At 43.0% G+C, this 26,341-nt stretch overlaps 1 long non-coding RNA gene across 1 annotated transcript in view; it reads right to left on the bottom strand.

Moving 5' to 3' along the window:
- Positions 1-5,791: 5,791 nt before the first annotated feature.
- Positions 5,792-26,341, bottom strand: part of LOC132379262 (uncharacterized) — a 64,695-nt gene continuing 44,145 nt past the window's right edge. Inside the window, exon 4 of the long non-coding RNA XR_009507346.1 lies at positions 5,792-5,911. This is a non-coding gene — a long non-coding RNA (uncharacterized LOC132379262). The remainder of the gene's footprint in view (positions 5,912-26,341) is intronic.

Below are 26,341 nucleotides of genomic sequence, written 5' to 3' on the forward strand. Positions count from 1 at the left end.
TGCCATAAGCCTCCTACACCACTTTATCTGCCTGTGTTCAAGTTCATTGTCATCTGACTGTACATTTGTATGACCAAACGAAATAATGTTCCTCCAGACCAACACAACATTACATCACACACGGCACATAAACCAAAATATTATACAACATGTTGACAATACACAATTCAAAATTCATGCGGTAAAGTGCAGCGTATATAAACAGCGCAGTAAATTGCTTGCTGTCCTAGTGGCAAGACCTTGGTGGGACAGGGTATTGAATAGTCTCATAGATTTCAACTCCAAGTTTCCTCTGTTCATCAAGTTGTGATAATGTTCTACTCCTATTTCACTTCCAATAGAGTTGCCAGGATTAAATTCCATGTGCCAATGTTCCACCCTCTTTCCATCTGAGTTGTACTCCACTGTGGCCGTGAACACCTTCCTTGCTATTCACAGCACCATCAACCTCCTCATCATCTGCAGGTTTACCAATTCAAGTTGCTAACATGCATGACAAAGTTCCCTGCGGTACCACCGCTGAACACAGTTTTCCAATCAGCAAAGCATCCCTCCCTTTCTAGGCTCAGCCTCCTACCACAAAGCCTGTTTTGGATCCAATTAGCAAGCCTGGCCTTGGATCCCATGGACCAGTCATCCATGTGGAACCCTTGTTGAGTCCGTTTAGATAATAACTATCACCCCGTTTCCAATAATCTGTTTTTTTGAAGGTACCTCCTCAAAAAAACTCAATGAAATTAGTGAGGCGGGATTTCCCTGCTACAAAGCCTTTCCGAATTTCACCAAACTCATTCATCAAACTGCTGCAGGAACTGAGCAACCCACATGAAACACTGGAGAGTGACATGGTAAGGAAGTGGTTTATGTGACACTGTTACAGTGCCAGCAACCCAGGTTCAATTCTGCCACTGTACGTTCTCCTCACGACCATCTGCGATTCCTCTGGGTGCTTCGGTTTCCTCCCTTGTACGGATCGTATAGGCTAATTGGCACACGGGTCTAATAGGGCAATGAGGGCTTGTTACGAACCTGTATCTCTAAATAAAATTAACATAAATCCCATCTATAAAATTTTCTCCAATAACTTCCCTACCACTAATGTAAGGTTCACCAGCCTGCTCAGATTCAGAATCAGAAATAGGTTGAATATCACTAGCCCATGTCATGAAATTTGTTGTTACCTGGCCTGCCCATGCTCCCTTTCTTTAATAAAGAGACAATATTAATTTTCCTCGAATTTTTGGGTTATCACAGCTGTGGCCAGTGAAGATGCACTGCATTTCCATCGGGGCTCCAGCTATCTATTCCCCTGCTTCCCATAGAAACCAGAATAGATCACATCCAGCCCTCGGGATTTATCCACCCCATTGTAACCCAGGATACCCAACACCTTCTCCTTAGCACTGACTTGCACCAGGTTATCCACGTGCTCCTCCCTGCACTCACTATCTTCTAAATCCCTCTGCTTGGTGAGTACAAATGAGAAGTACTCATTTAGGGCCAGGCCCACTTCGATCATCCTTTTGGTTTCCAAGGGGACCCACTCTTCCTCTGGCTACCCTCTTGCTCCTGATAAAGTCTAGTGATTTGTCCTTCACGTGTAGCTGAATAATAGGATCTGAACAACGATGGTGCATATATGGGGAGCATAGGAAGGAATAATATGTGATCTAGCATTGACTCTTTTATGTCATAAGGAACAGTGACATAGTGGTTAGCTCAATGCTTTACAGTAATTCACCCCACTGTCTGTAAGAAGTTTGTATGTTCTTCCCATGACGGTTTCCTCCCACAATCTAAAAAACGTATTGGTCACTATAAATTGTCCTATGATTAGGTGAGGATTAAATTGGGGCATTGCTGGATGAACTGAGAGGGCCTATTCCATGCTGTATCCCAATAAAATGAATGAATAAATAAATACGGTGCCTATAAAAAGTATTCACCCCTCCCTTAGAAGTCTTTATGCTTTATTGTTTTACAATATTGAATCACAGTGGATTTAATTTGGCTTCTTTGACACTGATCAACAGAAAAGGCTCCATCATGTCAAAGTGAAAACAAATTTTTACAAATTGGACTACATTTATTAAACACAAAATAATTGATTGCGTATTTACTCACCCCCTTCAAGTCAGTTTTTAATAGATGTACATTTGACAGCAATTACAGCCTTGAGTCTGTGTGGATAGGTCTCTATCAGCTTTGCATATAGTCACTCTGCAATTTTTCTCCATTCTTCTTTACAAAGCTGCTCAAGTTCTATCAGATTACATGAGGACTGTGAGTGTACAGCCCTTTCAAGTCAAAACACAAATTCTCAATAGGATTGAGGTCTGGTCTCTCTCCTGGCTCTTCCAGGACAATAACTTTGTTGTTTTTAAGCCATTCCTGTGTAACTTTGGCTTTATACTTGGTGTCACTGTCTTGCTGGAAAACAAATCTCCCAAGTCGCAGTTCTCTTGCAGACTGCATCAGGTTTTCCTCCAGGATTTCCCTAATTTTTTCTGCATTCATTTTACCCTCTACCTTCATAAGCCTTCCAGGGCCTGCTGCAGTGAAGCATCCCCACAGCATGATGCAGCCACCACCATGCTTCACGGTAGGGATGGTGTGTTTTTGATGATGTGTGGTGCTTGACTTATGTCAAACATAGCATTTAGCCTGACAGCCAAAAAGCTCAATTTTGGTTTCATCAGACCTTAGAACCTTCTCCAGCTGGCTTCAGAGTTTCCCACACACCTTCTGGCAAACTCTAGCCAAGATGTCATGTGAGTTTTTTTCAACAGTGTCTTTCTCATTGATAATCTTCCATAAAGCTGCAACAAGTGAAACACCCGGACACCAGTTGCAGTACGTGCAGTCTCCCAACTCAGCCGCTAAAGCTTGTAACACCTCTCGAGTTGTCATAGGTCTCTTGGTGGCCTCACTCACTAGTACCCTTCTTGCATGTTTCTTTGAGGATTGCCTGCTCAAGGCATATTTACAGTTGTACCATATTCTTTCCATTTCTTGATTTAACTGTACTCCAAGGGATATTCAGTGACTTGGAAATATTTTTCTATCCATCTCCGGACTTGCACTTTTCAATAATCTTTTAACAGAGTTGCTTTTAATATTCTCTTACCTTCATGGTGTAGATTTTGCCAGAACACTGACTCACCTACAATTGGACCTTCCAGACACAGGTGTATTTTTACTACAATTGAAACACCTGACTCACACAGGTGATCTCCATTTAACTAATTATGTGACTTCCAAAACCAGTTGGCTGCACCAGTGATGATTTGGTGAGTCATATTGAAGGGGGTGAATACTTATGTAATCAATTATTTTGCATTTCATATTTGTAATTCATTTAGATCACTTTGTTGAGATCTGCTTTCACATTGACACTGAAGTGTCTTCTTCTGTTGATCGGAGTCAAAAAAGCCAAATTAAATCCACTGTGATTCAGCGTTCTAAAATAATAAAATACGAAAACTTCCGTGGGTGGTGAGTACTTTTTATAGGCACTGTAAATAAATATTGTTGTTTATGGGAAACTTAACGTGCACAAATTGCCCGTTGTGCTCCCTAACAAGGAAAGTTTATAACTTCCTGGGGTTGTGAGAGGTATGCTATAAATGTTAATCTTTCATTCAAAGCTCTTTGCAGTCAATGGAACATTTTCTCAAGTCTGCTCGGCACTTTAGAATAGATAACGTAGTGGTAAGTTCGCACACTGTGATCCCCCGAAGGCGGCAAGGCAATAATCAGATCATCTATGGTGGAGTTCACTGAAGGGTGGATATCAGTCAGGACATTGCCTTTGAAATGATCTATTACATCTACCTGAGCAAGAAGGTGGGCAGTGGTTTCACACTTCCTTCCCTTAACAGAGTGTTAGTATGGATATTGAACTCAATTGGGTCTTGAACCAATGACCTTCTAGCTCAGGGGCAAGTGTACCCTCATTAAACCATAGGTCATCTGGAGCGCAGTTTAGAGTGATGACTCTGAACTTGGTCCCTGACCTCTGCTAAGTTTGTACAGTGAAGAAGGAGGAGGTGTCAGGAAGTCACCCGGTCTAATCATTGGCAGATTAAAGGCTGGGCAGGAGGCAAACAAACAACATATTATGGAGTTTAAAGTCATCGCATACATTTCCACAGATATTGGCATTTTACACCTGCTCAAAGGTGCTAATTTTAAAACAATCAGAATCAGTTTTACTATCACTGGAATATGTTGTGAAATCTGTTGTCTTGTGGCATTAGTACAATATAACACTTAATAATAAAAACATACTATAAGCTGCAATAATAAATATAGAAAATAAGTCGTCCAAAAAGAGAGCAAAACAGAGGTAGTGTTCATAGCTTCATGAATGTCCATTTGTTATGAGGAAGCAGGTTCACAAGTTTGTTAAGTGAGACAGAAGAGACAGATTATGAATAGGTACATTAACCACTTATTTACAAACAGCAAAACATTTGCCAAATATCTAAACCACCCTGAGTTGCACGAACTATGACACTAAATTTTCAGTAATACTTCAAACTCAACAGGTACCTCATTAAGCTCCCCAAGTTACACAACTACAAAACTAAACATTCAACAAGCATATACTTGGCTAAGTGTGCACGTGGGCCCTCCTGTATCTGCAGCATACTTTCCCGATGGATCTTAAGCACTGGTCATGACCTCAATACGAAGATGAGACCCTGGGGACAAAGGAAAGCCCTTGAGGTACCTGAAACTGGACACCAGTGCCATGGCACACAAGGCAACCAATCGGGAAGAGCTACCAGCATGGTAGAAGCAGCTTTTGACTGACAAGTAAACTAACCCTTCACATTACAGCATTTCAGAAATCTGATGATGGAGGGGAAGAAACTGTTCCTCAAAGGTTGAGTGCGTACCTTCAGACTCCTGTCCTTCCTGCCTGATGGTAGTAATGAAAAGAGGACATGTCCTGGGTGTGGGAGGTCAGTAATAATGGATGCTGCACTGTTGGGGCATAGTGCTTTGAAGGACTATGGTGGGAAAGCTAGAGTCCATGATGGAGCTGGCTGAGGTTAAAGCTCTCTACAGCATTTTACGATCTTGTGCATTGGCCCCTCCATACCAGATGGCAAAGCAACCAGTTAGAATGCTCTCCATGGTACATCTGCAGAAATTTGCTAGAGTCTTTGATGACAGATCAAATTTTCTTAAACTCTTAATGAAATGTAGTTATTGGCATGCCTTCTTCATCATTGCATCAATATGTTAGGCCCAGGGTAGGTCTTCAGAAATGTTGACATCCAAGAATTTGAAACTGCTCACCCTTTCCACTGCTGATCCCTCGATGAGGTCTGGTGTGTGTTCTCCTAACTTCCCTTTCCTGAAAACCCCCTCCTTTAGTTTGGTTTAATGTATTCAAGTTTAGTTGAATACAGACATACCTTTAGTTGCCGTGTATGTAATGAAGTCTGATTCCATTCTTTGCAGACTGAGGTTGAAAGTTATCACTTCTCACATCTTGGTGGTTCTGCTTTTGGTATTTCGTATTGAGACCCTTCAGGCTGTTTCTGTCATCAGTATGAAATTGTTCTGGTATTGGCATTTTCCATTTGGTAATTGGTCTATCATTGTCCATGTATTGAGATACGGTGAAAAACTTTGTTATGCATACCATCCATACAGATCATTCCAAAACACAAGCACATTGAGGTATTTCAAAGTGAAAAGCATTTACAAAAATGTGGAATAGATTGCTGCAGCTTCAGTTACTGAGAAAGTGCAGTGCAGGTAGACAATAGGGTGCATGGAGATGATGAGACAGATTGTGAAGTCAGGAGTTCATCTTCAATGTGGAAGAGGTCCATTCAAGAGTCTTATAACAGTGGGATAGAAGCTGGCCTTGAGTCTGGTTTATTCTTCCGCCCTTTGGAAGTGGGGAGAAGAGAGAATATCAAGATGAGACAGGTCTTTGATTACCCTAGCTGCTTCTCTGAGGCAGTGGGAGTCTATGAGGGGTGTTATGTGACTCCAAAACATAAAACTAACAGAAAAACACAGAGCCACGTTCTTAGTTTTAGTTTCAGCGAGATGCACATGTATGATATGGTGGCATGATGACATATGTCATCCACGTTCTTTTACATATTACCCATAATGAATTATGTAAACAACAAAGAATGCTTAATTAAACAATATATTGATAATATTACCCAAGTGTTACTGAAATGTTAAATGCACAACAAGGGGAAGCTGGTTTTCATGAAGGACTAAGCTGACCGTGGTAAGTCTGCACTTCCCTGCAGCTTTGCGCAGAGCAGTTGCCACACTAAACTGTGTTACGTACGTGCTGGAAAATATAACCCTCATCTGCTACTAAGACCAATCTGTCACATGTTGACAAAAGAAACAGACATATTGTTTTGCATCAAACAATCAGAACCGTTTAAGGGGAGAGTAGTTAAGGTTGCAAGGGGTAAGTTGACATTCCGCAGGGTGGAGATGATGGCAAATGCCTCCAAGGTTGGTGCAGAATTGCACTGTGGTAATGGATTTGCTGGCTGATCTGGGAGACACCAACCTCTAAGGGCTTTCCCTTCTGGCTCCCTGTCCACCCCCGCCTCAATGCTGCATGGACCCAAGAACATTGCACTATCTGTCTTCAGAAACAGGTTTAATATCACCAGCTTATGCCATGATACTTGTTAATTTTGCAGCAGCAGTACAGTGCAATATGTAATAATAGAGAGAAAATAATGTAAAGTACAGTAAGTACAGTATACACACACACACACACACACACACACACACACACACACACACACACACACACACACACACACACACACACACACACATATATATATATATATATACACACAAATATACAATGCCTAAAATGAGTATTCACATCCCCCCCGGAAGTTTTCATGTTTTATTGTTTTTACAACATTGAATCACAGTGGATTTAATTTGGCTTTTTTGACACTGATCAATAGAAAATAACTCTTTCATGTCAAAGTGAAAACAGATCTCTACAAAGTGATCTAAATTAATGACAAATATAAAACACAAAGGAATTATTTGCATAAGTATGCTCCCCCTTCAGTATGACTCTGCAAATCATCACTGGTGCAGATAATTGGTTTTAGAAGTCACGTAATTAGTTAAACGGAGATCTGTTTTTGGAAGGCTGTGTGCAGTCAAGGTGTTTTAATTGAGTGTAGTAAAATACACCTGTATCTGGAAGACCCAGCTGCTGGTGAGTCAGTAAACTGGCAAAAAATACACTGTGAAAACAAAAGAACATTTCAAGCACCTCCACCAAAAGATTATTGAAAAGTGCAAGTCAGGAGATGGATAGAAGAAAATTTCCAAGTTACTAAATATCCCTTGGAGTACAGTTAAGTTAATCATCAAGAAATGGAAAGAATATGGCACAGCTGTAAATCTGCCTAGAGCAGGCTGTCCTCAAACATTGAATGCTTGAGCAAGAAGGGGACTAGTGAGGAGGGTCACCAGGAGACCTATGACATCTCTGGGGGAGTTAGAAGCTTCAGTGGCTGAGATGGGAGAGACTGCCCATACAACAACTGTTGTCCGGGTGCTTCACCAGTCGCAGCTTAATGGGAGAGTAGCAAAGAGAAAGGCACTGTTAAAAACAGTTCTCATGAAATCCTGGCTAGAGTTTGCCAGAGGAATGTGCGAGACTCTGAGGTCAGCTGGAAGAAGGTTCTATCGTCTGATGAAACCAAAATTGACCTTTTTGGCTATCAGGATAAACAATATGTTTGGCATTAGCCAAACATTGCACATCATCAAAAACACATCATCCCGGAAGCATGGTGGTGGCTGCATCATGCTGTGGGGATGCTTCACTGCACCAGGCCCTGGAAGGCTTGTGAAGGTAGAGGGTAAAATGAATGCAGCAAAATACAGGGAAATCCTGGAGGAAAACCTGATGCAGTCTACAAGAGAACTGCTACTGAGGAGATTTGTTTTCCAGCAAGACAATGACCTCAAGCATTAAGCCATAGCTACTCATGAATGGCTTAAAAATAATAAAGTTAATGTCCTGGAGTGGCCAAGTCTGAGTCCAGACTTCAATCCAAATGAAAATTTGTGTCTGGACTTGAAAGGGCAATACGCTCATGACCTCCATGCAATCTGACAGAACTTGAGCAGTTTTGTAAAGAAGAATGGGGAAAAATTGCAGAGTGAAGATATACAAAGGTGACGGAGACCCACCCACACACAGGTGCATCTACTAAATTCTGACTTGAAGGGGTGAGTAACTATGCAATTAATTATTTTGAGTTTAATAAATGTAGACCAATATTTCACTTTGACATGGAAGAGTCTTTTCTGTTGATCAGTGTCAAAAAAGCCAAATTAAATCCACTGTGATTCAATATAGTAAAACAATAAAATATGAAAACTTCCAAGGGGGTGAATACTTTTTTATAGGCATTGTATATATTAGTTAAATTAAATAAGCAATGCAAAAGAACACAATTTTTTGAAAGAAGTAGTGAGGTAGTGTTCATGGGTTCTTTATCCATTCAGAAATTGAATGGCAGAGGGGAAGAAACTGTTCCTGAATCATTGAGTGTGTGTCTTCTGTACCTCCTCCCTGATGGTGGCAATGCATAAGAACATCAGAAAGAGGAGCAGGAGTCGGCCATCTGGCCTGTACAGCCTGCTCTGCCATTCAATAAGACCATGGCTGATCTGGCCATGGACTCATCTCTGTCTACCTGCCTTTTCCCCATAACCCTTAGTTCCACTACTATGCACAAATCTATCCAACCTTGTCTTAAATATATTTACTGATCTAGCTTTCACTGCTTCATTGGGCAGAGAATTCCACAGATTCACCACTCTCTGGGAAAAGCAGTTCCTCCTCCTCTCCTTCCTAAATCTAGACCCCCAAATATTGATGCCAGGTCCCCTAGTTTTAGTCTCACCTACCAGTGGGAACAACTTTCCTGCCTCTATCTTGTCTATGCCTTTCATATTTTTATTTGTTTCTATAGGATCTCCTCTCATTCTTCTGAATTCCAACGAGTACGGTCCCACGTGACTCAATCTCTCCTCATAGTCTAACCCCCTCATCTCTGGAATCAACCTGGTAAACCTCCTCTGCACCACCTCCAAAGCCAGTGTATCATTCCTCAAGTAAGGAAACCAGAACTGCACGCAGTACTCCAGGTGCGACCTCACCAGTACCCTGTACAGTTGCAACATAACCTCCCTGCTCTTAAATTCAATCCCTCTAGCAATGAAGGCCAACATTTCATTTGCCTTCTTGATAGCCTGCTGCACCTGCAAACCAACCTTTTGTGATACATGCACAAGCACTCCCAAATCCCTCTGCACAGCAGCATGCTGCAATTTTTTTACCATACCAATCAGCTCCTTCATTTTTCTTTCCAAAGTGGATGACTTCACATTTACCAACAGTGTACTCCACCTGCCAGATCCTTGCCCACTCACTTAACCTGTCTATATCTCCATTCTCCATATCTTCAGCACAATTTGCTTTTCCACTCAATTTAGTATCATCAGCAAAGACAGCATGTCCTGGCTGATGGACATTGTGCTTTTGAGGGCCCACTCCTTGAAGATGTCCTGGATACTACAGGATGGAACTGTCTAAGTTTACAACTATCTGCAGCTTACTTCCATCGTGTGCAGTTAGAACGCTCTCCACAGTACATCTGAAAAAATTAGTGAGTGTTTTTGATGACATGCCAAATCTCCTCAAACTCCTAATGAAATAGGAGACCGTCTTGCCGCCTTTATGACTGCATCGATATGTTGGGTCCAGATAAGGTCCTCAGAGATATTGACACTCAAGAACTTGAAACTGCTCACCCTCTGCACTTCTGATTCCTCTTTGCGGACTGGTGTATGTTCCCTCATCTTACTCTGTCTGCAGTCCACAATCAGCTCTTTGGTCTTACAGACGTTGAGTGCAAGGTTGTTGCTCAATTGAGGATACTGTCAGCTGTGGTTGAAAGGCAGTACCCATTGCTCTGAGTCAGAAGTCAGGATGTGTGTGCAGACATGGTCTGAGAATTTTGCTGCTTCTGTGGAGCAACCTTGGATGTGTAGTTGTGATTTTTTTTCCTTTGTTGTGGGTATTTCTTCTATAAACAGTTCCCCTTTCCCTATTCCCCAGCTAAGGGAAGGAAACTAAAACCATTTCACTGCTGGATGAGTTCCAGTGATGATCTTCTCCCCACTCCTAATACTGGAAAGTACGACTGTTGGATGATGAAATGGCATTTATGAACTGCTCCTCACCCTGTGGTCAAACATTAAGTGGAGAAATGTTCACCCTAACTCCATTCAAGTGGCATGTTTGGCAAACTACTACAGATTGTTCCATCGTCTGACTGTAGTGACAAAGTTAATTTCTCCACAGGTTTGTGGATGAATCACTGATCAGGTAACCTGCACAATCATCCTGGGAATAGTTTGCAAGTGCTCTGACTGATATCGTACTGAGTCGTGATGGGGGTGACACAGCAGCAGAAAGGTTAGTGTAACACTCTACAAGGGCCAGGGAACAGAGGTCTATCCCTGCTGCTCCCTGTAAGGATTTTATACATCCTCCATGGGACCGCAGGGGATTCCTCCGAGCACTCCAGTTTCTTTCCACGTTCCAAAGACATATGGGTGAGGGTCAATGAGTTGTGGGCACACTATGTTGGCGCCGGAAGCATGGCAACAGTTGCAGGCTGCCCCCAGCACATCTTCAGGTTGTGTTGTTGTTGACACAACGATGCATTTCACTGAACGTTTCAATGCACATAATCCAGTCTAGTAATCTGGGTAGGTGCATTGGAGATACGAATTGACCAAAGGAGGTGTAAGGCACTCCTTCCCTCCTCTAGCCTGCAGGTCACCCTTGGGCAAGGTGCTTAGCCCCGCGATCAGTACCATGTTAAGCCATGGGAGCAGGTAGTTGATGGTTGTATGAGCAGCTGGTGCATATCACAAGTCCTGGTTATCTGACCACTGGCACCAGGCAGATAATTTCTGAAGAGTATTGATGATGGCTATGGTCACCCATCTTGTAAAGACACTGCCCAGAAGAAGGCGATGGCAAACCACTTCTGTAGAAAGAATTTACCAAGGACAATCATGGTCATGGAAAAACCATGATCGCCCAAATCACACATAATGAATGAGTGAATCTAATAAAGCTAATCTAATGAGACAGACCCATGCTTGCTGTTTGAACTTAATGAACCTGAGCAGTGATTGGAGAGCAGTGAGAGAGTATATTGCATGCATAGCTGGGTTCTCTTGGAGATGCCTCTCCTGGGATAAAGTCTTTTCTATCTTTGACCAGTGAAGCATGGGGGGTGGATGGGTGTAGGGTAGTCTGGATCAAAAAGTGTGGAGTGCTGGCCAGATTTTCCCATAATAATCCTTGATTGACCACTTCCCTTCCATTGAGGGTGGCTCTGAATGGTTGCCAACTAATAAGGATCCAATGTGTATCATTTGGCTCTGAGTTCCACATGAATGTAAGGGCAAACACCCGATTCAAGCAGGGGAAGTGCTTTCAGAGGCTGGTCATAGCATCCATTAACTCCAGTCTCCTAGTCAACCTTGAGCCAATGGACTTCTGGCAGTAGATAAATTACATCTCACTGGCCCTATACCCATCTTTGGAGCATCTGGACAGTAAAGACATCAACAATAAACTACTGTTAATTGACTATAGCTTTGTTTCTATACTATAATTCCAAGTAAACTCATCTCCAAACTCCTAGAACTGCTACTCAACACTTTACAACTGGATTAAGACCATAAGATATAGGAGCAGAATTAGGCCATTTTGCCCATTGAGTCTGTCTTGCCATTTCATCATGGCTGATCCAATTTTCCTGTCAGCCCCAATTTCCTGAATACTCCCCATATTCCTCCATGCCCTGACCAATCAAGAATCTGACGAACTGTGTCTTAAATATACATAAAGACTTGGCCTACACAGCTGCTTGTTCAAAGAATTCTACAGATTCACCACCGTCTGGCGAAAGAAATACCTCCTCATCCCTGTTCTAAAAGGACACTACTCTATTCTGAGGCTGTGTCCCCGGTCTTAGTCTCTTCCACAATAGGAAACATCCTCTCCACATTCTCTCTATCAAGGCTTTTCACCATTCAATAGCCTTCAACGAGGTCACCCCTCATTCTCACAAATACAGGCACAGAGCCATCAAAAGCTCTTCATACGACAAGCCATTGAATCCTGAAATCATTTTCGTGAATCTCCTTTGAACCCTCTCCAGTTTCAGCACATCCTTTCTAAGATAAGGGGTCCAAAACTGCTCACAATACTTCAAGTGAGGCCTCATCAGTGCTTTATAAAATATCAACATTACATCCTTGCTTTTATATTCCAGTACTCTTGAAATGAATGCTAACATTGCATTTGTTTGCCTTCCTCACCACAGGCTCAACCTGCAAATTAACCTTTAGGGAGTCCTTCGCACAGACTTCCAAGTCCTTTAGTACCTCAGGTTTTTTTTGTGTTCTCTCTCCATTTAGAAAATAGTCAACCCTTTCATTTCTTCTACCAAAGCTCATGACCATACACTTCTTGACACTGTATTTCATCTGCCATTTCTTTGCCCATTTTCTTAATCTGTCTAAATCCTGTGGCCTCTCTACTTACTCAAAACTACCTGCCCCCCCCACCTATCTTCATATCATCTACAAACTTTTCAACAAAGCCATCAATTCCATAGGCCAAATCATTGACATATAACATCAGTCTCTCACTGCTACAGACAGAAGTTCCTACCTGCTTCAAAAAGGCAACAATTATATCAGTGCCCAAGAAGAATGTCAGCTGCCTTAATGACTATCACCCAGTAGCAGTCACATCTACAGTGATGATACGTTTTGAGAGGTTGGTCACGATTAGTCTGAACTCCTGCCTCAGCAAGGATCCACTGCAATTTGCCTATCACAACAATAGGTCAACGGCAGATGCAATTTCAATGGCTCTTCACAGAGCTTTAGACCACTTGGACAACGCAAACACCTACATCAGGATGCTGTTCATTGACTGTAGATCAGCATTTAAATACCATCATTCCCACAATCCTGACTGAGAAGTTACAGAACCTGGGCCTCTGTGCCTCCCTCTGCAATTGGATCCCCAACTTCCTAACCAGAAGACCCCAATCTGCGCAAATTGGTGATAACATCTCCTCCTCACTGACAATCAATACTGGTGCACCTCAGGAGTGTGTGCTTAGCCCACTACTCTACTCTGTCTATACCCATGACTGTGTGACTAGGCATAGCTCAGATATCCTCTATACAGAAAGTGACGAAAGGGCATACAGGAGCAAGATATGTCAACTAATGGAGTGGTGTCATAGCAACAACGTGACACTCAACGTCAGTAAGATAAAAGAGTTGATGGTGGACTTCAGGAAGGGTAAGATGAAGGAACACATACCAATCCCCACAGAGGATCAGAAGTGGAGAGAGTGAGCCTAACCTGGTCCCAGTATATTGATGCAGTTATAAAGAAGGCAAGACAGTGACTATACCTCAATAGGAGTTTGAAGAGATTTGTCATGTCGACAAATACACTCAAAAACTTCTATAGTTGTACCGTGGAGAGCATTCTGAAGGCTGCATCACTGTCTGGTATGGGGGGAAGGGGCTACTGCACAGGACTGAAAGAAGCTGAAGAGAGTTGTAAATTTAGTTGGCTCCAACTTGGGTACTAGCCTACAAAGTACCCAGCACACCTTCAAGGAGTGGCATCTCAGAAAGGCAGCATCCATTATTAAGGACCTCCAGCACCCAGGGCATGCCCTTTACTCACTGTTACCATCAGGTAAGGTTCAGGAACAGCTTCTTCCCCTCTGCCATCTGATTCCTAAATGGACATTGAACCTGTGAACACTACCTCAGTTTCAGTTTTTTTGCAAAATCTTTAATCTATTCAATATACATACACATCCTGTAATTGTTTTATTTATTGTTATTATTTTATTTTTCTTGTACATTATGTACTGCATCAAACTGCTGCTGCTAAGTTAACAAATTTCACGACACATGCCGGTGTTAATAATCCTGATTCAGATTCTGTAAAAAGAATAAGACCCAACACAGACCCTGTGGAACAGTACTAGTCACTGGCAGCCAGTTGGAAGAGGCTCCCTTTACTCTCCCTCTTTGCCCCCTGCCAGTCAGCCAATGCTCTCTCCATGCTGGAATTTTTCCTGTCATGCCATGGGTTCATAGCTTGTTAATCAGCTTCATGTGTGGCAACTTGTTTAAGGCCTTCTGGAAAACCAAGTACACAACATCAACCGATTCTCCTTTGTCTACCCTGCTTGTTACTTCTACAAAAAATTCCAACAGATTTGTCAGCAAAATTTTCCCTTGAGAAAACCATGCTGACTATGAACTATTTGATTATGTGTCTCAACATACCCCGAAACCTCATTCTTAATAATCAAATCCAACATCTTCCCAAACAATGAGATCAGGTGACCTGGCCTATAGTTTCCTTTCTTCTGCCTCTCTCCATTCTTGAAGCGTGGTGTGACATTTGCAATTTTCCAGTCTTGCGGAACCATTCCAGAACCTAGTGATTCTTGAAAGATCATTACTAATGCCTCCATGATCTCTTCCGCCACCTCTTTCAGACCTCTGGTCCAGGTGCCTTCAGACCTTTCAGTTTCCCCAAAACCTCCTCTCTAATAATGTTAATTCACACGCTTCACCCTCCCTGACACCTGGAACCTCCACCAAACTGCTAGTGTTTTCCATAGTGAAGACTGAGGCAAAATACTTCATCAGTTCATCCACTATTTCGTTGTCCTGCATTACTAACTCTGCAGTATAATTTCCCAGTGATCCAATCTCCACTCTTGCCTCTCTTTTACACTGCATGTATCTGAAGAAACTTTTGGTATCCTCTTGAATATTATTGACTAGCTTACTTTCGTGTTCAATCTTTTCCTTCTTAATGACTTTCTTTTAGTTATTTCTGTTGTTATTTAAAAGCTTCCTAGTCCTCTAACTTCCCACTAACTTTTGCTCTATTTTATGCCCTCTCTTTGGCTTTTATGTTGGATTTTACTTCTCTTGTTAGCCACGGTTGTGTCATCTTTCCATTCTTCCTCTTTGGGAGGTATATGTCCTGTGGAATTTCCACCATACTGCTAGTTTGTTCCACAGTGAAGACTGATGTCAAATATTTATTCAGTTAGTCCTCTTTTTGACTGTCCTCTGTACTACTTTTCCGGTATCTTTTTCCAGCGGACCGATTTCCAATCTTGCCTCTCTTTTATACTTTACGTATTAAATATGATTTTTGATTTCCTGACCAACAGACTGCAATCAGTATGGACAGTTAGCAACATCTCTGCCATGATTACTTAGAATCAGAATCAAGTTTAATATCTCTGGCATATGTCATGAAATTTATTACATTTGTGGCAGCATTACAATGCAATACATGATGATATAGAAAAGCTGTGAATTACAGAAGGGATATTAATTAGTGAAATAAATGATGCTTAAAAAAACAAAAAAATAGTAGTGAGTTAGTTCAACATCCATTTAGGAATCGTGTGGCAGTGGGGAGGAACCTGTTCCTGAATTTCCTCAGGCTTCAGGTTTCTGTACCTCCTTCTTGATGGTAGCAATGAGAAGAGGGCATGTCTTGGGTGGTGAGGGTCCTTAATGGTGGACACCACTTTTTTGAGGCACCGTTCCTTGAAGATGTCCTGCATACAATGGAGCCTAGTGCCCATGGTGTATCCAAATGAGATTACAACTCTCTGCCGCTTACTTCGATCCTATGCAGTAGCAACCCCACCCCCCAATAGCAGACCGTGATGCAGCCAGTTTGAATGCTCTCCATAGTATATCTGTAGAACGTTGAGTATTTTAGTTGACACACCAAACCTCCTAATGAAATATAGCTGCTGTCTTGCCTTCTTTATAGCTACATCAATAAGTTGGTTTTGGGTTAGGTCCTTGAAGATACTGACACACAGGAACCCGAAATTCTCAACACTGGTGCCCCATTAGGTCCTCAGTGCCTGACTCTATTCTCTGTACACTCATGACTGTGCGACCAGATTCCACTCTAACTCAATCTACAAGTGTGCAGGTGTCACCACCATAACAAGCTGTATCTCAAATAATAATGAGTCAGAAGAAGATGGAGAATTTAGTGACATTATGTCATACAATAACCTTTCTCTCAATGTCTGCAAATCGTCATTGACTTCAGGAACGAGGGCAGTCCACGTGCTTCTGTCTATATCCATATTGCTAACGTTAAGAGCTTCAAGTTCCTAGGAGCGAATGAACATCAACAACAATCTGTCCTGGTCCATCCATCTTGATGTCATAAAGCTCACCAGTGCCTCTACTTCCTCAGGAGCTTACAGAAATTTAGCACGTCCCCTTTGACCCTCGCAAATTTTTATTCATGCACCATAGAAAGCGTCCAGCCCAGATTCATTATGGTTTAGTAATGGCTACCGCTCTTCCTTTGACCACAGGAGATTGCAGAGTTGTGGACACAGCTCAGCACATCCCTGAAACCAGCCTCCCCTCCACAGACACTTTCCACTACCTTGGTAAACAGGCCAGTCTAATCAAAGACCCCCACCCACTCAGCATATTCCCTCTTCTCTCTTCTTCCCTTAGTGTTGGCAGGTGGCCTAGTGGGCAAGGCATCAGGCTAGTAACCTGAAGGTCACTGGTTCGAGCCTCAGCTGAGGCAGCGTGTTTGTGTCCTTGAGCAAGGCACTTAACACATTGCTCTGCGACGTCACCGGTGCCAAGCTGCATGGATCCTAGTGCCCTTCCCTTGGACAACATCGGTGGTGTGGAGAGGGGAAGGCCTGCAGCTTGGGCAACTGCCGGTCTCCCATACAACCCTGCCCAGGCCTGCGCCCTGGAAACTCCAGGCACAGATCCATGGTCTCTCGAGACTGATGGATGCCACCACCTTCTTCCATTGAAAGCCCTTCTTCCATTGAAAGCCTGAAAGCACATTCCACCAGGCTCAAGGGCAATTTCTATTCTGCTGTTATAAGTGTTGTGTATTTAATATATCAGCAACATTGTAAATATATTGTTTGATGAGGCATTCTTTATTGTTTACATTATGCATTACAGGTTATATGTAAAAGTACGTATATGGCTTGCATCATTACACCACCACGTTGTATGTGCACTTCTCAAAAATAAAAGCTAAGTTAGACTCACATTCTTGACTCCCTGGTTCTCCTTCCAGTTAGTTTTGTATTTTGGAGTTTCAAAACTTAACAGTAAGAGTATAGAATGTTTGTCTAGCATGGAAAGATCGACTCTTCACCTCAAAATCTACCTGGTTACCACCTTGCACCTTAATGTAACCTATTAACTGGTATTTCTTTGGACTGTGAGTGGAAGCCAGAGCACTCAGAGAAAATCCACGGGGAGAATGTATAGACGCCTTACAGAGGACACCTGGATGCTACTTTGATTTGGGGCAGGGGGTGAAGGGGAGAGGGAGAGGGGGAAGAGAGAATCCTTCTTGGATCAGAAACATAACCTGTCATCCTTTCTCTGTGGCTACAGAGTGTCCACAGTTTCTTCTCTGATTACTCCTCTTTAACGCCATGGACAGGCACTGAAAATCAGCTTCAAGATTTAACCCTTTAGATGTAGTCACTTTGTGGACTTGCTCCAGTCTTGTTTTCAGCTTTGCTTTATGTGTTTCTGTTTCTCTTTCCTTTGGCTCAGCAAAGAGATATCTTTGTGAAAAGCAATGTTTGATCTGGTACAATGAGTGAATTAGCACACAATGGTATTGTTCGTTCTGTTACAGAGCGTACAACAATCAACTGCAGAAACATTCTAACCTGCAGCAGGGACAGTTAAAAGAAAGTTATATGATGGCATGTGAGTTAAACTTTTAACAGCATCTCTTTGACTATTCAAGTAGGGACTGCTGCTAGCATGCTACTCAGAATAGGAATGGGGTTTGTTATTGCTGGCTTACAGTAGGTCGTGAAATTTGTTGTTTTGTGGCTACAGCAAATTGCAATACAACTATAAACTATAATAGGTGTGTGTGTGTGTGTGTGTGTGTGTGTGTGTGTGTGTTTGTTTGTTTATATAGTTCAAAAAGAGAACAAAAAATAACAACACACACAAAATGCTGGTGGAACGCAGCAGGTCAGGCAGCATCTATAGGGAGAAGCGCTGTTGACGTTTCAGGCTGAGACCCTTCATCAGGACTAACCAAGAGGAAAGATAGTAAGAGATTTGAAAGTAGTGGGGGGAGGGGGAAATGCAAAATGATAGGAGAAGACCGGAGGGGGTGGGATGAAGCTCAGAGCTGGAAAGGTGATTGGCAAAAGTGATACCGAGCTGGAGAAGGGAAAGGATCATGGGACAGGAGGCCTCGGGAGAAAGAACCAGAGGGAGATGGAGAACAGGCAAACAACTAAATATGTCAGGGATGGGGTAAGAAGGGGAGGAGAGGCATTAACGGAAGTTAGAGAAGTCAATGTTCATGCCATCAGGTTGGAGGCTACCCAGCTGGTATATAAGGTGTTGTTCCTGCAACCTGAGTCTGGTTTCATTTTGACAGTAGAGGAGGCCATGGATAGACATATCAGAATGGGAATGGGACGTGGAATTAAAATGTGTGGCCACTGGAAGATTCTGCTTTCTCTGGCGGACCGAGCGTAGGTATCCCTGACATATTTAGTTGTTTGCCTGTTCTCCATCTCCCTCTGGTGCTTCCCCCCACTTTTCTTTCTCCCGAGGCCTCCCGTCCCATGATCCTTTCCCTTCTCCAGCTCGGTATCACTTTTGCCAATCACCTTTCCAGCTCTTAGCTTCATCCCACCCCCTCTGGTCTTCTATCATTTTGCATTTCCCCCTCCCCCCACTACTTTCAAATCTCTTACTATCTTTCCTTTCAGTTAGTCCTGACAAAGGGTCTTGGCCTGAAATGTCGACAGTGCTTCTCCCTATAGATGCTGCCTGGCCTGCTGTGTTCCACCAGTGTTTTGTGTGTGTGTTTTTTTTAAATTTCCAGCATCTGCAGATTTCCTCGTATTTGCTCTGAGAACAAAAAATAGTGAGTTAATGTTCATGACTTCACTGTCCATTCAGAAATCTGACGGCAGAGGGGAATTTGCTCTTCCTGAAACATTGAGTTTGTGTCTTCAGGCTCCTGTACCTCCTCCTTGAAGGTGGCATTGAGAAGAGGGCATGTCCTGGGTGACAGGGGTCTTTAATGATGGACTCTGCCTTTTTGAGACCCTTGAAGATGTCCTGGATACTATGGAAGCTAGTGCCTTTTTGAAGTGTTCCCTTTTGAACATGTCCTCGATGCTGGGGAAGCTGATGCCCACGATGGAGCTGGCTGAGTTTACAACCTTCTGCAGCTTTTCCCAGTCCTGTGCAGTGGCCCCTCCATACCAGAGGGTGATACATCCAGTTAGAATGATACATCTGTAGAAATTTCTGAGAGTCTTTGATATACCAAGTCTCTGTGGTGAACTACGTATACCTGTCTGGACACGCCCCCCTGCTGACTGCTCCAGTGGCTTCTCCCACAGACCCCTGTATAAAGGCGATTGGAGGCACAGCCCCTTCCTCAGTCTCCAGGATGTAGTATGGTGGTCACTCACTGCTTGTTCTTTCTTCCAGCCAATTAAAGCCGATATCTCGCCTCATGTCTCCGAGAGTTATTGATGGTGCATCAGCCTCCTTAGCTACAAATGAAATATAGCCATTGTTGTATTGCTATATAGAACAAGCTGCCAGAGGAATTGCAATTAGACTGGTTAAAAGACGATTGAATGGGTACATGGGTAGAACATGCTCAAAGGGATGTGGACCCAATGCAGGCAGATGAGACTAGCTCAGATAGACTTGATGGTTGGCATGGACGAAATGGGCTGAAGGGCCTATTTCTGTGCAGTGACTCGACAGGGTGAGGAGTGAAACAGGGCTGCGGAATCAGATCCCGATAGAGCATTTCCAGTTCTTGTTTACAGACACCGACCGGCCCATTCATTAGTAATGATAGAACCCTACAATTGCCTTTAGATTTTGCCTAGCATTTGTTAAACAAATATTTCTCCAAAACATACAAGTAGATTCAAAATAAAGACAAAATGCAATAAACCACAAAATGAATATTTACCTTCCACTTGAAATGTCTCATACTGTTTACTGTTTGAAAATATTCTTATCTGGAGAGGTCAAGCACCATTTCATTGATTCAAACAAAAACCTGCTCTGCAAAGAGTTTTTAATACCGCATGAAGTATCAGTGGCTTATTTGACTGAACCTTCCTACGAGTTAAATTGTTGCGGGTTTGAACCATAGGCCAGGTACATCTACAACATCCACAGTTCAGGGCTGAGAAGCCCACAATCAGGTTTACTATCAGCAGCACAAGTTGTAAAATTTGTTGACATTGTTGCAGCAGTACAATGTATTAGAAGACCGAATTACAGTAAGCATATATTAAATAGTTAAATAAGTGGTGCAAAAATACAAATAAAAAAAGTGAGTGAGGTAGTGTTCATGGATTCAATATCCATTCAGAAACTGGATGGCAGAGGGGAAGACACTGTCCCTGAATTGTTGAGTGTCTGCGCCTTCAGGCTTCTGTACCTCCTCCCTGATGACAACAATGAAAACAAGGCAAAACTGGGCGATGGACACTGCCTTTTTGAGGAATCGCTCCTTGAAGATGTTCTGGATACTACGGAGACTGGTGCTCATGATTGAGCTGACTGAGTTGCAACTCTCTGCTGTTTACTTCGGTCCTGTGCAGTAGCCCCCCCCCCCCCCCCCATTCCAGACAGTGATGTAGCCAGTTAGAATGCTTTCCACGGTACATCTGTAGAAAGTTTCAAGTGCTTTTGGTGACGTACCAAATCTCCTCAAACTCCTAATGAAATATAGCTGCTGTCATGACTTTGTAGCTGCACTGATATATTGGGGCCAGGATAGACATTGACCCTCAGGAACCTGAAACTGCTCACTCTCTCCACATCCAGTCCCTCTGAGAACTGATGTGTGTTCCCTCGCCTTACCCTTTCTGAAGTCCACAATCAGTGCTTGGTGCATAAGGTGCTGCATCATATGAATGTGGGTCTCACTCTACTGATTCAGCTTAATATTGGAAGATCTCAGAACCACGCTTAGCCAAGTAGCCCAACAGAACACAATGTTTTAATAGTTTTACTTTCGCTAAATCCTGTACTTGGGGTTTTCATGCTGCAGCTTCATTGGGGGTTGGAGGTCTGACTGAATGTGTGAGCTACGGGGGGAGAGGGTTTCTTGTTGCTTGCTGTACGTTGGCTGCCCGTTGTTCCACTGAACACTGTGTACCTACTATATCGGAGCCAGAATGTGTTTGGACACTTGTGGGATGCCCCTAGAATATCCTCAGTTTGTGGTGGTTGTTAGCACAGATAATATATTTCACTGTATATGTGATTAATAAATAAATCTAAAACTTTAATACATGAAATGCTGGGAAATTTACTGAGCAATGTGTGGATTAATTTGGAAAATTTTCTTGCGATGTCTTCATGTGGCACAGGTGTACAGTACCTTTTTTTTCCCCCCACGAGAATATTGGACACTTCCAAGGGACTCTAAAAAAGGTTTTCAACTAGTTTGTTTTTCCTTATTCTAACAATGATGAAACATGGTGAGGCTGCTCCAGTGTACGAAGATTGGCAGAACTTTGAAAGGGAGGCTGTTCAGCTATTGATTCTTTGTCAGCTCCCAAAACGATCCTATAACTCCCATTCTCCCACTTATTTCCCCATACCTATTCTCTCTTACATGTTTGTAAATCAACCCATAATGGGGGTAATTTACAGCCAACAATGAACATACCTGTCGTGAATTTTAATATTTCACTAATATTTGAGTAATCTAGTAAGTACTTTGGTTAAGCATTCTTGTTCATTTAAATAATTAATTACGTTATATGTGAAATTACATTAATTGCATACATCATGCTAGCACGTGATATACGCGTGCCTCGCTTTGAGTAAACTCAAACCACAGCCTTATTTTCAGATTCCCATGGGTTTCTTTGAATTAGTTTAATGATTTGAAGGTGCAAAATGTAGCACTACCAATTCAGACTTTTTTGGAATTCAGAAATTTTTTGGAACATTTTTTGGAAGAAGGGATAGCACCGAGGGGAATGCAAGAGAACATGCAAACTCCACAGAGACAGCATCAGAAGTCTGGATTGAAATTGGCTTGCCCAAATTGTGAGACGGGTACACTGGTGTCTGAAACAACCTGTGTAATCTAATGGGTGGAGGAGGGGCAAGAAATAGTGTGATGTTGGCCTGGGTGGATGCAGGAAGAACTCAGAATATCAGGAGGAGAGGGAAAAGGGACAGAGGGGGAAACGGGTTACTTGAAGATGGACGTAACATCCATGCCATTGGGTTGTAGACGACCCTGGTGGAGTATGAGGTGCTGTTCCTCTAGCTCACTGGCCGTGGAGGAGATCAATAACAGATATGTCAATGAGATTAGATTAGTTTTATTCTCACATGTACATTAAAACATCAAAACATAGAGTGAAATGGGATGTTTGTGTCAACAACCAACACATTCTGAGGATGTACTGGTGAAGCTCACAAGTGCCGTCATGCTTCTGGTACCAACATAGCATGTCCACAACTTACTAACCCCTACATCTTTGAAATGTAGGAGGCTTCGGTCAAGATGGCACCTGAGTACAATACTCCTTTGGTTGACATCTTCTGGATAGATCATGAAAACATATATTTCACTTCCCATATCCTTTTGTGTGGTGTGTGGCCAAGTGGTTAAGGTGTTGGACTAGCAATCTGAAGGTCGTGATTCGAGCCCCAGTTAAGGCAGTACGTTGTGTCTTTGAGCAAGGCACTTAACCACACACTGCTCCAGTCCACCCAGCTGAAAATTGCTGGGGGTTAACCTCGCGATAGACTGGCATCCTATGGGGTGGGTGGAGTCTTGTACTCTCAGTCGCTTCATGGCACGGAAACTGGCATAAGCACTGGCCCGATGAGCCTATAAGGCTCAGGACAGACTTTAACTTTTAACTTTATGTCTTTTGCATTTGCTTTTCACCTTGAATGTGATTCTGGAACTGCTGGAACCTGGGATCTGCAGTTTGGAGATCGTTTGGGTGTTCCGGTACTCTGCAGTCTCTGGAAGGCAGTGGCAGAGGACGCGGGCTTCATGGCAGCAGGTTGCAGGATGGGGCACGAGCTGATGTTTGTGTCCATTTCACTGATTAAAGCTTCCATTGTTCACCAATTAAAGCGATGAGCAAGTTTGAAACATCGAAGCGAATGCAGAAGGCAAGCACCGGCTGGGGATCACTCGGCAACCTGAGAAGGGACAGCCTGCCGTTGTACCCAGAGAACGTTACCCAAGTTCTCTGTGTTTTAGTTATGGACTTAGACTGTAGGCCTTTTTTTTTTGTAGTCTTACAGATTTTTACGTTCTGTGCTTTTTTGCCCGGTCTTTCTTGTTTTTTTATCTCTGTGCGGGGGTGGGGGATTTCTGGGTCGATATGCCAATTGGCTTTTGTTTGTTTTGTTTTGTGTTGTGGGGGAGGGATTTGGTGGTTGATGATTGTGCTTTCTTGGTTTTGTGGCTGTTTGGAGAAGAATTTCAGAGTGGTATACTTTGATAATTAATGAACTTTTGAACCCAGAGGAAACCCAAGCAAACTCCTTACAGACATTGGAAGGAATGAAAGCTTGATCATTGGCGCGGTAATTACATTACACTAACCACAACACTACTCTGCGTGGCAATGGAGAGGAAACTGAAAAGGCTGGCAACTCTTATGTCTCTAGATTGTTGTATATTTATTGTTAAGCACCTTGCCTGTCACAATAAGTCAATAACAAATATAACTTTCTCTGAAAGAGCATTAGTAAGATTTAAAAAAGCTTCAGCCCCGTTACATTCCCTTTCTTCTGACTGTCTCCATTCACAACCCGAGATACTCGTTTGGGGTGAAGCAGATCATGCAACGCCTAATTAATCTGATTAAGCTTCAATCCCCTAATTTTATCCAATACTGTACCACCACACCAGAGTGACTGATGATTATCTATGCTTTGGTTCTCTCTAGACTCAATTTCACCATGTACTTTTTCAACATCAACCATTCCAGTTCATCCTCCCATTGAACATATTCATCTGCAACCCTTCTCATTTTCCCCAAACCAAAGTTATAATCATGGGAGATGGTCTTCTGTGATTACGTGGAATGGTCTTCCTTTCAGTCTTTCTCATGCTCCATCCCTTAACTCTTCTCCTGGTGAATTAATAACTGCATCAATTAATAAATAAACTTATTTAGAGATACAGGCCCTTCCGGTTGAACGAGCTACACTGCCCAGCGACCCACCGATTTAAACCTAGCATAATCACAAGACAATTTCCAATGGCCAATTAACCTGCTAACCCATAGGTTTTTGGACTGTCGGAGGAAACCAATGCAGCCATAAGGGGAATTTACAAACACCTTACAGACAGCACTGGAATTAAACTTTGAACTCTGGAACACCTCAAGCTGTAGAAGTGTTGCACTAGCCTCTTCTACACTACCATGGTGCACAGGGGTATAGATAGGATAAATACAAGCAGGCTTTTTCTGAGGTTGGCTAAGACTAGAACTAAAGGTCATGGGTTAAGTGTGAAAAGTGAATTGCTTAAGGGCAACATTTTCACTCAGGGGGTGGTGAGAGTGTGGAGCCAGCTGAAGTGGGGATACAGTTCGATTTCAACATTAACAAGAAACTTGAGTAAGTACGTGGATGTGGTGGGGTAGGGAGGGCTATGGTCCAGATGCAGGTCATTGGGACCAGGCAAAATAACAGTTTGCACAGACTAGATGGGCCAAACGGCTGTTCCTGCGCTGTGGTGTGCAATGACTCTATGCGTTGCTACTGTTTCTTGCACCCCACCCAAAGAAAACTTGAAAATTTCACGTACTGCCAATATACATTCTGTTCTCATCTTCACATGGTCCCTCTCTGATTCTTCCCCTCTCATCCTGGATCTCTCCATGTCTTTTGCAGGGGTTTTGTCATGGTTCTGGTTGGCCGATCTCCTTTAACACTTCTTTCTCCCTGATTATGCCCCAATTTCAGTCAATTGCTGCTAGTTACCCAATTACCATACATCTGGCTTTCATCAGAGACTGGGAAATAAATACCATGGTAACTCTATCACGGGTTGCCAGTTCGTTGGTCAATTCTTGTGTGATACTTCATTCCCTGTTCCGGTTAGAACCAGTAGTTCTAAGTTCCGCTCTAGTTTCCAGAGAGTCCCTGTGAATCCCGTCTCCCTGTCAAGATCCCTCTGGTTTCCTGCTCTACGTTCAGGTCTACGCCAGCCTCCCCAACTGAGTCGATGTGCCAGTGCCCTGCACTTGGGTTCTCCTCTGTTGCCCCCGTGTAACAGGGCTAGCTGGTCACGAACATCCATGTGAGCCTACAGACTCCCAGAACTATCTTGACTACATTTCCTCCCAGCTGTCAACCTGTCGGGATCTGTTCTATTGTCTGAGTTTCTCTGTCTCGGTCTGATCTGCTCCAACAAGATATTCCACAAGACTCTGAAACATGCTTTGTACTCCACAGATCCTTTCACTGAATCTCATCTACTTCCCAAAGCTCTTTTTTCCTCTCCCCTCTCTCTGAGCAGAACAAGGATAGACACAAGAGATTCCACAAATGCTGGAAATCTTAACACACATAACACGCTAGAAGAACTCAGCAAGTCAGGCAGCATTATAGAAGGGAACAAATAGTCAATGTGTTGGGCTAAGACCATTTATCGGGACTGGAAAGGAAGGGGGAAAAAACCGAAGTAAGAAGAACAAGTTTGGAGTTTTTGTGGTCTTCACTAAACTCCACAAATTAACCTTAGCAATTGATGCCAGCTCCAACAATGATCCAAAAACACACGACTTCATCTCCCCTCTCCTTTCTTCATTTCAAAGCATCCATTCCCCTCTTGACTCCCTGGTCCACCCCTCCATCCCCATCCACCCACCACTCCCTACCACAGGAATCCAGCAAGGCAGGCAGCATCTGTGGAGGAGAATAAACACTCACCATCTACGGCCAAGACCCATCATCAGGTCTGTTTCTGCTTTATGGCACTTTCCAGAGAACACCCGTTTCCCCTTCCCACCACCCAAACCATCCTTCCAGGTGAAGCAGCGACTTACCTGAACTTCCCCCAATCCAACGTACTGCTTATGTGTTCACAATATGCTCTCCA

This window comes from Hypanus sabinus, chromosome 21 (genome assembly GCF_030144855.1).
Source record: "Hypanus sabinus isolate sHypSab1 chromosome 21, sHypSab1.hap1, whole genome shotgun sequence".
In the NCBI taxonomy this organism is placed as follows: domain Eukaryota; kingdom Metazoa; phylum Chordata; class Chondrichthyes; order Myliobatiformes; family Dasyatidae; genus Hypanus; species Hypanus sabinus.